Source organism: Tamandua tetradactyla, chromosome 1 (assembly GCF_023851605.1).
Source record: "Tamandua tetradactyla isolate mTamTet1 chromosome 1, mTamTet1.pri, whole genome shotgun sequence".
NCBI classification, from domain to species: domain Eukaryota; kingdom Metazoa; phylum Chordata; class Mammalia; order Pilosa; family Myrmecophagidae; genus Tamandua; species Tamandua tetradactyla.
Genome location: NC_135327.1, coordinates 133,589,062 through 133,604,157, shown reverse-complemented (window position 1 = coordinate 133,604,157; position 15,096 = coordinate 133,589,062). Strand labels below are relative to the sequence as shown.

General features: G+C 36.3%; 1 long non-coding RNA gene across 1 annotated transcript in view; it reads left to right on the top strand.

Moving 5' to 3' along the window:
- The window catches only part of LOC143686559 (uncharacterized), a 28,483-nt gene extending 18,274 nt beyond the window's left edge, over positions 1-10,209 (top strand). The window contains exon 3 of the long non-coding RNA XR_013177254.1: positions 10,103-10,209. This is a non-coding gene — a long non-coding RNA (uncharacterized LOC143686559). The remainder of the gene's footprint in view (positions 1-10,102) is intronic.
- Positions 10,210-15,096: the final 4,887 nt, after the last annotated feature.

Here is a 15,096-nt window from a genome sequence, read left to right as displayed (position 1 = left end):
CACCATCACTTGTCAGACGCAGTGAAATCACTAGCAGAAATCTCCCTGACCCCTCATCCTAGTTTGCCAGTCTCCTATGACAAATACCACAAACGGGTTGGCTTAAACAACAGGAACTTATTGTCTCCCGCTTGAGGCCAGAAGGTTTGCTTCTTACCAGGATTTGTAGTGTTCTAGTGCCTTCTTGCCATAATCCTTGGGATTTCTTGACTTGCATCTCTGCCTCGGGTCACATGGTCATGTCTTCTCCTTACTCCCTGCTCTCCTGGGTTTCCACTGACTTCCGGCTTTGGGCTCCTTCCTGTGCCCTTCTCCTGAGAGGCCTCCAGCTCCCTGCATGAAGGCCTACCTGGTTCATTTCGCCACACCGTAACTAAAACTAACATCTTCAAAAGGTCCTATTTAAAATGGGTTCACACCCACAGGAGTGTGGATTAAAATTAAGAACACGTGGTTGCCACACTCCCCCCCCACACACACACACCTCTGGGGTGTATAACTCAATCTACCACACGCTTTACATATTCTTTCTCCAGCTGTGAATTGTAAGGTACCATCCTTGAAGGTGAAGAAGGGAAAACCTATCTTTATTTCATCCTTCATGATGCATTCAGGTCCAGCCAACCCCACTGAAATATATCTAAATGCATACAACAATGCAACAAATGCCTTTCCTTCAGTTCCTGTGACGCTTATGGTGTGTTGTACATAATTTTGCCCTCACATGAACTAATATTTTCCACCATTTAGTATGTGCCAGGCACTACAGTTTACCTATGAAATGCATTATTTTTAAAAAAGACTTTGTGTGATACAGACACTCAGATAACTATTGTTATTCTCATTTAGCAAAGCTAGACTACATTCTTTCATTCAAGAAACAGTTAAGTACTCACTATGTACAGATCACTTTGCTAGGTGCTAAAGAAACGTATGGGCAAAACAGATATACTAGATATCTACTTGTTTGATGATCTCTTGTCTATTTTACATGCTCAAATGTAAAAGCCTTGAATGCAAGGATCTTGTCCTACTTTTTTCACTGCTGAATTTTCAGCACCTAGAAGTATGCCTGACTAGGTGCTCATTAAACATTTACTGAAGGAATGAAAGAATAAATGAAATAGGTCCTCCTGGAGTGATCATATACAAACCAGAGATCTAGAAGGGGATATAATGAACAGGAGCAATTCCTTGCCAAGGAATGCAGGCCCAATTTAAAAAGAAAAGTTATTATTTACGTCACAGTCTATTATTTTATGTTTACTATTTGACTTCATCAATTTGACTTTGCAGAAAAGATTGATTAGATTAATTTTAAATGTATTTGGGTTTTCCCAAAATGTTAGAAATTGATTTAAAAAATCAAACATTGAGAAGGTTTCTCAACTCCATAACAGTTAGATATTGCAGCAGTAGGATCTGTAAAAGCTTTTTACCTCATGCAGGGAAATCTCACAGGAGTCTCCAGGGAAGATGGCAGGTGCTGGTTGGCTAAAATGGTTAAGTTTCTATGCTTATCTGGACTCATGAAACTTTACATTCTTCAAGATAATTACACAATGAGATGTCTTTGAATTTAAAAATAAAATCTCAAAAGCAAAAGTTGCCAAGAAATTCAGACTGAGACATTTTATGATGTGAAAATAGCCTTAACAAAACCCCTAAATACTCATATCCTGAGAGGTCTTTATTTGAAAAGTGGACAGACTGTTGATGTTTTTCCCTCCAAAGCAAACCCATTCTCAAGACTGAACTCTTCCTGAGGATTTTCTCACTTAGCTAAAAATAAATTGTGCATAACAGTAGAGGTATGTGAAAGAAGGAAATAATCTAAATTCCTAAGACTATTCCTACATAAAAGCAAAGCAATTATTTAGAAGGAATTAATAGGTATGAGGTTATAGAAGCTACTAGTGGGTAAACTGAAAATGAAATTATTATAGCAAAGTGCTTGGTTCTGAAATATCAAATAATATTTACACAAAAACATTTTCTATGAGCAAATTTGTATAAATATTTCAATTACCATGAAGAAACATTTGTGTTAACTGCATACATCTTAGAGACTGTGATTTTTAGTATGATACGCAATGCACAAGGAGACATGAGCGTTAGCATTCAAGTTTTTTCACAGTTTGGCCATCTCTCTGTATAATGGGGCTGCCTGAGGAAAGGGAGCTGCTCCTGAATTACTTCTGAGATTCTTTTTGTCTGTATGATCTATGAGTTGTGATAGCATGGTAATCTTTTCTCTTAATAAGATGCTTATCATTTTCATCATACATATATTTATCATATATATAAAATGTGTGTGTGTATATTTCAAATCCACTTTCATCTCAACCGATAGGTTTGTAAACCCCTTTGGAGCAAGTTGATGTGTGGTTAATGGGAACAAAGTGTCAGACACAGCAGAAACTTTTAGCAAATGACCACTTTGCTACTTATACAGCACGAAGGGTCTAAAGAGCAAGGAAAGAGATCACCAATTTCACCGGAAGGCTACATTTCCCAGGTCAGGGTGGGGGGATGGCAGCTCAGCCAAGCCCTGCTAGAGTGCCATTAAAGAGTGCACTCAAGGAGGCATATGCGATGGTTACATTTGAATACTCTCACTGTAGACAGAAGAGTCTTTGACATCAATCTCCATCTTGGCTGAAGACACTATGGGTTTAAATGGAGACTCTTAAGAGAGATTCTTAAGGAAATGTTTAAAAAATTGCATAGCTATATTGCTACTATTGTTTAATTATATGGAACATGTCAGGAACTAGAATATGTTAAGAATGTCACGTTAAGAATGTCATATTCTTAACATATTATGGGTGTTTTAGTTTGTTAATTGCTGCCAGAATGCAATATACCAGAAATGGAACGGCTTTTAAAAATTGAATTTATTAAGTTACAAATTTACAGTTCTAAGGCCATAAAAATGTTCAAACCCTATGGCATCCAACGATGTCTGTCATACAGGAAAGCACATGGCTGGTGATTTCTGGTCCTTGTTCCTGGTTCTGTTGCTTCCAGCTTCTGATACCATTGGTTACCTTTCTAAGTGTCTGTGGGCCTTCACTTAGCTCCTACAGGACACAACTCTGGGTTCTGGCTTGCTTAGCATCTCATGGAAAGGCACATAGTGACATCTGCTGGGCTCAGCATCTCCAAATGTCCATGTCTAGGCATCTGCTCTCTCTGTCAGCACTCCAGACATTTCCAAATGTGTCCATCTCTGTTGTTCTGAAGCAACTGTGTTTTCTCCAAAATGTCTCCCCTTTTAAAGGATTCCAGTAAACTAATCAAGACCTATCCTGAATGGGTGGAGTCACATCTCTATCTAGTCAAAAGGCCACACTCACAATTGGGTGCGTCATGTCTCTATGGAAGTAATATAATCAAAAGGTCACACTCACAATTGAGTGGGTTAATTTCCACTGATACAATCTAAACAAAGGTTTCCATCCTGCAGTATTGAATCAGGATTAGGGAACATGTCTTTCTGGGGTGCACAACACTTTCAAACCAGCACACTGGGGTAGTAGGAGATTTGGGATGACACCAATGAGAGGCACCAGGGATGGTTGTGGCTGCCTGAAGCAGGTATCTGGTGCTGGAAATGTATCAGCAGAGATGAGCTCTAAGAAATTCAGGAAATAATGACATCATCAGATCGGGATGAGTGCAGATGCCTCGCAGCAGAAGCTTCAAGTTGGTTTGGATCTAGAGCAGCAGCAGGAATCGAAGGTGGGTTGCAGCAGGGGCACCAGACAGCATTGAATTTCAGGGCTTCCTAGGGGGAACCTTCAACCCGAAGCTGCTATATGGAATTTTATTGTTTGGAATGAGTTGCCTGTGAATTAGGTGGGAAGGGTGGGGCTGTCGCAGTATATATTCCTCTACTGCAGTATATATTCCCAATGAAAAGGGAGCTATAATCTATTCTATATACCAATTCTGTATGAGGAGCAAAGATTAAAAAGGCAGGCAGGTACTTGAGACATAAAGACAATGGATTCCCAGCAGGCAATTTTAGCTTTGAAAATAAGCGTTCTACAAGTTACTTGTTTTTAAATAGGAATAAACAGAAAGGGGGCTATTAGTTAGCCTGGACCCGTTTAAATTAGTTCACACACACATGCTCACAAACGTTTTTTAAACACCAAAGTAAAATAATTTAGGATGAGAGAATCTAACTTTAAAATCACCTCCCTTCTGGCTGCACTGTAACTCCCCTTTTGAGAATCTAGATATCCAAAAGCAAAAGCAAAGAAGTTGAGTTTGGTTACTTGGACACTTCTACCGTCTCTCCATCTGCTCTCCTTATTTCCATTTTCTGGTATTTCCTGTGACCTCTCAACCATGTGTACCTCTTTTGCTTTGGGTTGGGGAGCCATTCCTCCTACATGGAAGTGGCCAGAGCCCCCCTGTCCCTGCCCTGTACCCTTGTGTACGGTGTGACTCTCCCTTATGCCCCCAAAGTAGAAAGTATAAGAAATCTCCTGGAAGATCTTGTTCTCCCACCAGGCTGACCACTTTTCTAGCATTTCTGACTAAATAAAGCCATGGCTACTTTATATATACATTTAAAAGTCATAAGCTGCAGGACATTACTCTATGGTGGTCAGCACAGGATTTATACAGTAAAGGACTCCACTGCACAGAACCAGAAACACAGCTCCTAAAGGTTCTTTTAGCCCTCGAGGAAATCACCACAAATATGCCTCAGGAAAACACACCAGAGCAGACCTAAAACTGGAGTGGATTATTTACTTTCAATGGAGGTTTGGTTCTATAACATTAGGCTTTTAGCTAATGACCTAGGGACACACTGATACTATATGAGATTTTATCCAAGAGCTATCCTTTTATGTTAAACAAAAATACATCCCTTGCTTTCTTAAGTTATGTTGAAAAGCTGGATATGTAAGGGTGCAAAGTGAAATACATATGTCTCTTGTGGCAATAGTAAAACTCACACCTTTTTGGTAGTGAATTTATTTTGTCTTGCACAGCTGCTCAATTAGCTTATCATATCTGCTTTAGAAACAGTCTTGTACCTAAGTTTGCCCCCTGACTTTTTTCCCATCGCTCCCAATTTATCCTTTTTCCCCCACCAAAATTTTGGAAGTCTGTGTTACACATTAGCAAATCAGCAGTATTTTAAAGTGATTTACAGAAAGCTTAAGAGAAAATTGTACTTCTCAAATCCATGGCTGGCAACTCCCTAGAGCTTTAACTTAAGGTCCCTGCTTCCTGGAATCTTGTTGACATAAAACATCCAGTATTTCACTTCTAAGTGGTATTTTGGAAGGAATTTTTAATAGGCAAGCAATGCTGCTAATCAATGAACTATTTTTATAGAAATAATAGAAACTTTTTTTTTTCCTTTTAAGGACAGATATCCTGGTTGCTAAGAATGTACGGGTCTGTGACAATGGGCAGCCCAACAAAAAGTTCACAGGCGGTCTTTACAGTAGTGTCTGTTTCCTTGACACGCAACAGTGAATGTAAAATAAATAATTTCATCTCTTATAAGTCATACTTGAATTTTCCAGGGAAGATTATGGGGTGAATTCAACATTATGAAAACATTTATGATTGTACAACTAATCGTAGACATCGGTGCTTTTTCCTGGCAGTAAACTGGGAAAGATGCTGAAACCTTTGTAAATATCACATGCTACTTAAGCAATGCACACATGGATTTTATTTATGATGCTTTTCAATAACCCTGAACTTCAGGATCAGTTGGTTGTAGTGTAAAGAGCAGTAGTAGACCACCCAGCATGAAGTGAAAAGTAAGTCTTAGAACTACACGGCGTGTACACATGTGCATATTGTTAGTGTCCATTGTGCTTTTATTTGTTGGCTCTATACATTATTGGGTTTTAATGACACCAAAATATTCTACGGAAATGGCCTTTGATTACTGTTTTGGCTAAGTTGCATGTTTAAATTAAAAAAGTCTTTCTATTGGTAAGTTGAGCATTTCTATTTTATAGAAAGTATGTTAATTACAGCATGCCCTTCATAGAATTAAAATACTATAAAATTGCTGAAAAAATGGTTGAAAAATTCAAACAGCTATTCTCACACTGTTGCCAAACTTCAGGAAACCTGATACTGGGTCATTCCAACAACATTTGTGCCTTTATTACCCCAGCAAATCAAAGGGAAATGAGATGACAATGTTATCTATAAAGTCTACTTTTCCAGGGTATTTCACTCCCACTCCTGAGAATATTATTTATAAACTAGACAGATATTTATATTTCTGGGGTTTTCCATATTCCTTTTATACTAATTTAACAAACAGATAAGAAAATATCACCTTTCAAAATCTGAATGGTAGTGATATCTTCTAAGTGAAATACCCCTCCCTCTAGCCAGCCTGTGTCATTGCCAGGTAAGTATTCCTAAATATGCAATTTTCTGTCAATTTTTCTCACAGTCACTCTCAATGATATGAAATAGTTTCTCTTCATCAATAGACTAAATAATAGAGCTGATATTCCATGACCCTTACCGTCAGATCCCAATCCTATTACCAGTAGACCTTGGAAGAAGGTAAACTGCTGAATTCCACACTTTAAGCCTGGCTTGAGCTTAGCCAACTGTTGACCAAGACAGTCAAGATAAAGAAAGATGGGCAGTACCTAAGATTAGGATCCCCAGAAGGATAAAAAGAATAAGTAAACAGGAACCCACACATTTGCCCAGTTAATAAAAGAGATCCATTGTTCCTTTTACGCACCTACTTCCTTTGAAGATCAAAGCTCTTGCCTCCTTTGCTTTTCCCTGCTCCTGTTCTCCCTTTCTTCCTACCTACCCAGATAGCGTTTGGGATTTTTCTGCACATTATGCTTAGTATAGTTCTTCTGATCTTTGAGTGCTCTCTCTCCTATTCAATCTCTTAATATTATGTTAAATATTGTATCTTATCATGTGACTAATAAATGAAAGTTTAGGGTGCACAAGAATCTCTGGGATGTTCTGTGCAAGACATTTAAACCTAGGAAGACTGATCAGAACCACTGAGAAACACAGAGCCTAGAATGCAAAGGGTGGACAGATACACAAGGTCTAGCAAGAATGCCTAATTCAAATTTTCTCTGAAAATTATCTTCATGTCTTTCTATTGTGAATATGCACTTCTTAATGAGTTTTCAACTTAACACTCTTTTCAGAAATGTAGAGTGTAAAGTACTTGTGTGCAGTCCTTCCTCTCTTTCCCACTCCACTTCGAGCTTGTTTCATATTTACAGAAGTCTTTTCTGGGGGCCAGGCTAAATGGTCTCTCACTTCAAAGCCTGCATTGTTGTTTCATCTCTTTATGCTGCTTTTTATCAACCTCCAAGAGAGCTGAAAGACGACAACACTTCAAACACAAGGTGATTTTTTTAAAACAATTACCAAATAATTGGAGTTGATCAGTATTCACACTTTTGGAACTTTTACCCTTTCTACCAGACCTTGAAATCTGTCAGATTTTGCTGAGACCTTCACATTAGTGAACATCTGGATCATGTCATTGTTTGGCCTTATTTTTGCCCAACAATTTCTTTGTGGATTTGCCTCCCACAACACATATGGTTTATTTCTTGCGTTCATTCTAAGCTTGGCAGGGTTTTGAGGTGTCATGTCTCTTTTCATCTCTACTTTTTAAAGGGAGTAATTTTGAATAAATTATTATCTTTCTAGGTGTGAATTATGGTAGTGTTCTTTTTTCATGTGTTCTTTAGAGACTATGAATGTCTGTTCTTGCATTTCCTTCCTGTGAATTATATCTTATTACAAGAATTAAAATTTCTTCTATACTATGTATTTTTGCAGTTTGATTCTATTTGATGAAAGTTTCTCTTTCACTAGCACTTGCAATTGCTTAGACTATGTTCCAAGTTTTTCATCTGAAAAACATACTACATGTAATACATTTTATTCTGTTGAGCCTGTATAAAAGAATTACTTTGTTTTCTGGAAGATGTGCTTATGAAATAACATAGAGAACTATCTTCTTTCTAAGTTTGAGCATGCTAGCTTTAAAAACGGTATTGAAAAGTTGTATAAGTGATTAATTAGTATAATCTAATGGACTAATTTACCATCAAAACAGTTCTTTGGAGTTATGAGGGTTCCAAAAATTAGAAATTAAAAGTAACCTAGTTTGAAGTTAAGATACAGTGTTTGGGATCTTAATTTAAAGTGTTCTGAGAAGGATAAAGAGTCAAACTAGGCCTATTTAAGCCTCGTTCTTTATCTTTAACTGGAAGTCCTAGGATTTCTTTTGAGAATTTCGAAAGGAAAATCCAAGAAGTAGAAAAGTGCTCAAATGAGTAGCATAGATGAGGGAAATTATTTTTATGTTGCAATTATTATTTTGGATGGGGAGGTTGTAGAGATTTTAGGTATAAGATTTTGAGACAAAAGTGGAGGGATAAATGACTGAAGGGAGTGGTGATAGATTCAATCAAAAGCATTTTCTTTGGAAACAAGGAAGACCTTATTTTTCTCACCATTATGAGGTCAGAAATGGAGAAAAGTGAATATATATCAATGTGTATTATATGTCAGTATTGTGTACCCTAACTCTATGTATAAGTTCTCTATCTTCCTTCTTTTATAGATGAAGTCATCGTAGTTCTTAGAGATGGGAGGACTGATGCCAGGGAAGTAACATAAAAGTGTCCAAAGACATCCACCAAAAGCATAGAACTTGTGCTCAAACCAAGTCTGTTGGCCTCCAAAGCCCATTTCTTAGTTGTTCTGCTGATTCACCCTTTGATTATCTCTTCTGCTGTTCTAGTTTGCTAGCTGCCAGTATGCAACACACCAGAGACAGATTGGCTTTTAATAAAAGGGGATTTATTTCATTAGTTCTTTAGAGGAAAGGCAGCTAACTTTCAACTGAAGGTTCTTTCTTATGCAGGAAGGCACAGGGTGATCTCTGCTGGCCTTCTCTCAAAGCCTCTGGGTTCCAACAACTTTCCCCGGGGTGATTTCTTTCTGCATCTCCAAAAGCCTGGGCTGAGCTGTGAGTGCTGAGATGAGGTATGCTGAGCTGCTTGGGCTGTGCTACGCTGAGTCTCTCATTTAAGCACCAGCCAATTAAATCAAACATCATTCACTGCAGCAGGCACGCCTTCTAGCCGGCTGCAGATGTAATCAACAACAGATGAGCTTCACACGCAATTGGCCCATGTCCACAGCAATGGAACTAAGCACCTTCACCTAGCCAAGTTGACAACTGAAATCTAACTACCTCACCTGCACTAGGCATTGTTTCTTCCTGAGTCAACCTGGATCCCATTCTCTCCTGCACCTTCTAAAATTTTTTTCAAGTACAGTTTCTTTCTTGCTATTTCACTTACAATAACTCATTATCTTTCTGGAAACCTGAGGAACCACAAATCTTCCCTGGGTTAGAACTTCATTTCTTACACCAATGGTTGAGTCAATTATGTGGTTAGTTTACCTCTTTGTGGCTCAGTTTCTTTATAGAGAAAATAGGGATTAAAAATGTGTTCATTGTAATGATTAAAGTAAATAGTAAAGAAAGCAGCATGTTTTAACAATATTATTACTACCATTACTGCCACAACTGTGACTTCTACCACTACTAATACACTTTTACTACTATACCATTTTTATGGCACTTTACATGTTGCATTTTGTTTTTCTCTCTAACAGATAGTGGGTTTCTCAAAATCACTGGCGAATTTTTACTTATCTTTGAAACACAGCAACATCATGTGTCTGGTACTTAGGAGGCTCTCAACACATGATACATCAACAGTTGCTTGGATGCCAAAACCCTTAGAAACTTGATGCCCTCCACGTGGCTAGAGCTGATTCCACTTATGTTTGATGAAAAAAAAATGCTGAAAACAAAGGAATGAGAGAATTGGAAAATAAACAATACATGGTCAGTAAATTCAAGTTAGTGATTCTCCTGAAGGAGAGATGTGATCAAAGAGGAATGTAAGAGTTTTGAAGGAAAGACAATGGCCATGTTTTTATATCAATTGGAGTTAAGATGGTGTACATTTCACCATACATGGGATATATACATGTTTTTATATGTATGATATTTTTCACAATATAGTTTTAGAACTTGAGATCATCACTGCAGGGCAGTTCAAAATGAAAATGGATCCACCTTGCAACCCTTCTGTCTGGTGACTAAAGATGGGCTGGAGAGAGGCCACTGGGGGTAAGTATATCAATTTACTGTGAAAATAAAGTGTTAGATGAATCATTGGGGAAGACATTAAATTTTGTAAGATGGACCACTAACTGGAAAGAAAAATGTACTAGATACAACAGAAATTGAAAGAGAATTTTGGAACCTAGCATATAAATATGAAAAATGATAAGGAAATAGAGAAGATGACAAAATCATCAAAAATGAGAAAAATGACAGTTTTGTTGTTTTTGCTTTATATTATGATTTCAGCACAAAGTTTTAGAAATGGCAATTAGAGGGCAACAAGAATGCTTTCCTTCATTGGGAACTACTTGACCAAAGAATATAGGCTCAACAATATGGAAAGGTTTGTTAGAATAGTACTATGTTGACCCATTTTTAATAGATATCTTAGTTGGATATCAAGAGTTGAATTCCATGTAGTAGAAGTGACAAAATAATGCAACAGGACATAAAAGAAACATCCCCATAAAATTGAGGGTCCTAATCTATGTTTAATACTGAATCTTAATTTTGAAATAATCTTCTAAAGGGTTCAATTATCTAATGAAGACTAGGAATAAGCCTGACTTTCTGGGGTGCCATTTTTAATCAGAAGTCATTCAGATTATGGTGGACATTTCCAAAGAAAGTTGTGGCTCCTACAATTCACTTCCATTGGAAGAGTCAATGAAATAAGGTCTTCCCTGAAAGTGACTGGTACAGAGGAACTTCACAGCCAAATGGCAGACTGGAGAACTTAGAATTTAAATAAAATCTCCATAAAAGTTAGAATTTCTGAAATTCTCTGTTATATTCCTTTAGTTTGATGTTTTAAATTGACTCATCTAGATATATGCACTAAGTAAAAACAGAATTTACTTCAGAAATTATATATGTTTTAATTGTACACATATACCTGGGGTGATTAACATTAGTTTTGAAGAATGAGAATCTACATAGGATTTTCTTCTGACATTTACTTTACATAAGGTGTCAATTACTGTTCTATCCTAGGAGGTAGCAATTGACTAAAAATTATTTATGCAGTTTCAATTGAATACTTGGCCAACTTTTTGTTTCTTTCAACCAATGAAAGATTAACTGTTTTGTGTCTTAAGTTACCAAATGTCCAATTCAACAAATTTTCCCCTTGAATATACATTGTTTGCGATGATGTAAGCTAAAATAATGCTTATTGCCATGGCAATTTATTGAATTTAATTTATACCTTTTTCATATGATGTGACAAAACAGTTCTGTTCTAATTAGGTCAAAAGACAAGTTTGTAACCTGGATCTTGAAACTTGCTAAATGTGAGATCTAATTATGCCACTTATTATTTTCTCTCCTACAAATTTGAGATAATAAAGCTGTCCTACTTTATATAAAAAGGATCAAATGAGATTTTGAAAATACCTTAAATATTACAAAGTAATATAAAAATGAAATATCATTATCGCCAAGCAGTAACTTTAGGACAGGCTTTATTAAGACTTCTATACTTCTGATTATATTGATTTTATTTAATATAATATTATTTAATTGTAAAGTAATACAAAGCAATATATTATAAGGAGTTTCTGTTCTTCATTTGATATTACTGAACTCACTCAGATAATTTTATAAAAATATATAAATATTGCCTTTAAAAAAAGTTCCAGAATGTTGTTTCTCAGTAATGAATGAGGCTACCTGATATGACATCATTTTAATAAACTCTATGTAATAACAAGGAGGAGCTTAGAGAGAAACCAGTATGGAAACTACTGTAATTTATATTTCAATTTCCACTGAGAAGGGGGATATAGTACTTTTTGAATGCTTAGGGTTTTTGTAATCTAGGGTAGTTGTTTATTTTTTTAATTCTGAATTGGTTAGGAAGTTTTAGGAGATGCCTTAATGGCATGTTTCTAAAGTTAATGACAAGGCTATCGTTTTGGTCATAATATAATTCTGGAACAAGTACTTATTTTTGCATTTCTGAATTTCACAATTGTAAGAATTCTGCATACTCAGTGATGGTACATTTATTTATATGGATACCAGATTTTTTTTTTTTCTGATGCAGCATAATATTCCGTAGGTAGTAATCTAACTACTTCTTAAATAAAATCAAGTATAAATTATTTCAACAGATATTCTGCTAAAGCCAAAAGTAATGCAAAGAAGAAAATGAGAAATGTTTCTGAAATTCATAGATGCCAACAAGGCAAATTTGATATATAGATGCACCAATATTAACTAGTATCTAAATCCTAAGGGGAATGTATTAAATGGTATATAAAGAACTATATTAATTTGTAAATGTTTATCAGCAATTTAAAATACTGACTGAATAAAACAAAATTATTGGAAGACTAATAAACCGGTCATTCCTTTTTGAAATTCAAAGATTTAAACTCCCCGAAAATTGTGGTATGATAAAAAACAGGATCCTAAAGTGTCTTTGATTATAGATATATAATTCTCTTTAAAAGTTTAAGCCTCTCAGGAATTTATTTATTGACAATTCAAAACATTAAGAACTGGTCTACACAGATGAAATGCCTTTAAAAGAACATATTTACTTGAGGTCTAATGCTTTGAGATTTACAAAGAGAGAGTAGAAGTTGAGATTTCAAATTGCCTGAATTATGATAACTTGTTTATGAAAACTTTTGCTTAGGTATGGGATAAATAATCAGTATGTCTACAAGTATAATGTTTTGATTAAGAGAAATAAAATATTTTATCATATGAGAAAAAAGCTCAACAGTTTAATATAATGGTGGACATGACAGATTCAGGCCTCTTTTTCTCTTCTTTTGGTAAGGGAAAAGAGAGAAGTTTTTGTCTGTGAGCTAAACTCATTTGCAGCATTTTAGTTAAAAATTATTCCATCTAAGGTATCTATTGAACAAATTTGGACTTCATATTTTGATGTTACCTGAAGTTCTTTGGTGAAATCTCATTTTTGAGCCACCTTGCTACTCATAAATGAAATTTTAGAGCCTGATGGCCAAGAAGTATAATACCAGCTGAGTAAGGCAATGCCGTAGGTGTGTGAAATATAACCAAAAGTCATTCGAATGGAGTTAGAGCCCAGGGGAGTCAACATAAGGAGACAGCTTTTTCTCTCCACTTGCCTGTGAAATTCCACATTCCAACTGAAGCATGGTAGGTTGAATCAGAAAGGAGTTTATAGCATCAAGAGAAATGAATTTGAAGATGGTTGGGGAAGAATTTCCCAGTGCTATGCCTCTAGCTGTGTAAATATAAAGGAAGTCAATCTTAAGGGAGAGAGGGGAGTGAGGAGCTGAGGGAGAAAGGAAACAGAATGCATGACATGATGTGCCAATCATGAGAATGTGGGTTTCAGATAAAGGAAAGCAAATCAAAATCCAGGAAAGTCCAAATAAACACACCGCTTTGACTTGTAATTGTAGACCATTTTACTTTTCTTTATGAATCCTGTGCTCCATCCATCTGGAATTCTTGCCTCCCCCACCTCCCACCCAAATAAAAACATTTTTCACACCTCTTTACTTTTCTTCTTAGTCCCTCTGCCCAGATTGTCCTTCTCTTTCTTCATCTGAGCAAATTTGACTGATATTGCATTTTATAGCTGACATGCAACTTCTCCAAAGTGCTCCTGATCTGTCTCCTCAGATTAACTACTACTTCCTTTGTGCTCCGATAGCACTTTTATTGTGAGTTCACATTTGGCACATTGTAATGTGGTTCTTTTAAATAATGATGTATTGAGCTCTGCCTCTGAGCCAGGCATCAGTGCTAGGCACTGGGGACAGGGATACATTAGACACAGATCCTCCCCGCAGGGAGCTCACAGCCTAGAAGGGAGACAGGAATGTCAATCACTAAATGACACCACTGTGGTGGGGCAAGTATATACAAGAGCCAGATTTTAGCTTAGAGAAAGTGGTAACTTGATCAAGGGATGGGACGCTCAGGAAAGAGTTGCCAAATAAGATGATGTTAAATGGTGTCACTCTCCGTTTCCTTTATTTTATTGTGAGATTCTTGCGGATAGGGGTGAGTTGCCCTCATTTGAGTGTGCTTGTCACTTATCATGGTGCCTAACAGATAAGTAGATGGTGAAGATCTATTAATAGAATTTAACTGAAAGGGTAGGAATCTAGTTCTAAAAGGCAAACAGCCCGATTTCTTTATATTGAGAATCATCTCTTTGGTGTGGTTTGGAACCTTTCTCTACCCTTGCTTATGTGTACCTGCATGTTTGAAATGCATAGCTAAGCTGTTTTCTTTGGTCATATTGACTGCAAAAATGACCATACATATAAATGAAACACCATTTGGGTTGCTTTGTTCTCTCATTCACTTGTAGGTTCTTCTTAATCTATTAATCTTAAAAAAAAAAAAAAGATGTTTCTTTAATCAGCTAGCATAAGGAAATGATTAGGAAGCAAATAAACTATTAGGATTTTGCAGGGTTTTGTTTTTAAATATAGTGTTCTTTACAGAAACATGCATTTTGAAAACAACAGCATTGACTGTAAATACTTATTGCAACCATAGCTAAAAATAAAGAGCATGGGTGCCTTTGGCATTATGCCCATTTGTACCTAACAGGTTATTACAAAATAAGTAGACGTTGAATCCTATTTCTTAAGTGTCTTTAAGCCATAAAACCTGATAAATTTCCATTAAATTGAATGCAAGTGCATCGTACTTTTGTTCAAACAGGCATGCTTTGTACTTAAAAGTTGAATTCATAAAATACAGATTTCAAAATGTTATACTAATGACTCCCTCTGTATAAATGGCTTGCCTCTGACCTTAGGTTTACTTAACTTCAATAACAATTGCTGGGCGTCCTTGTAAGCCTTGAATGAAACCAAACTAATTATGATATTGACAAATTATTGCATTTCATTTCCAGATTGCCTGTG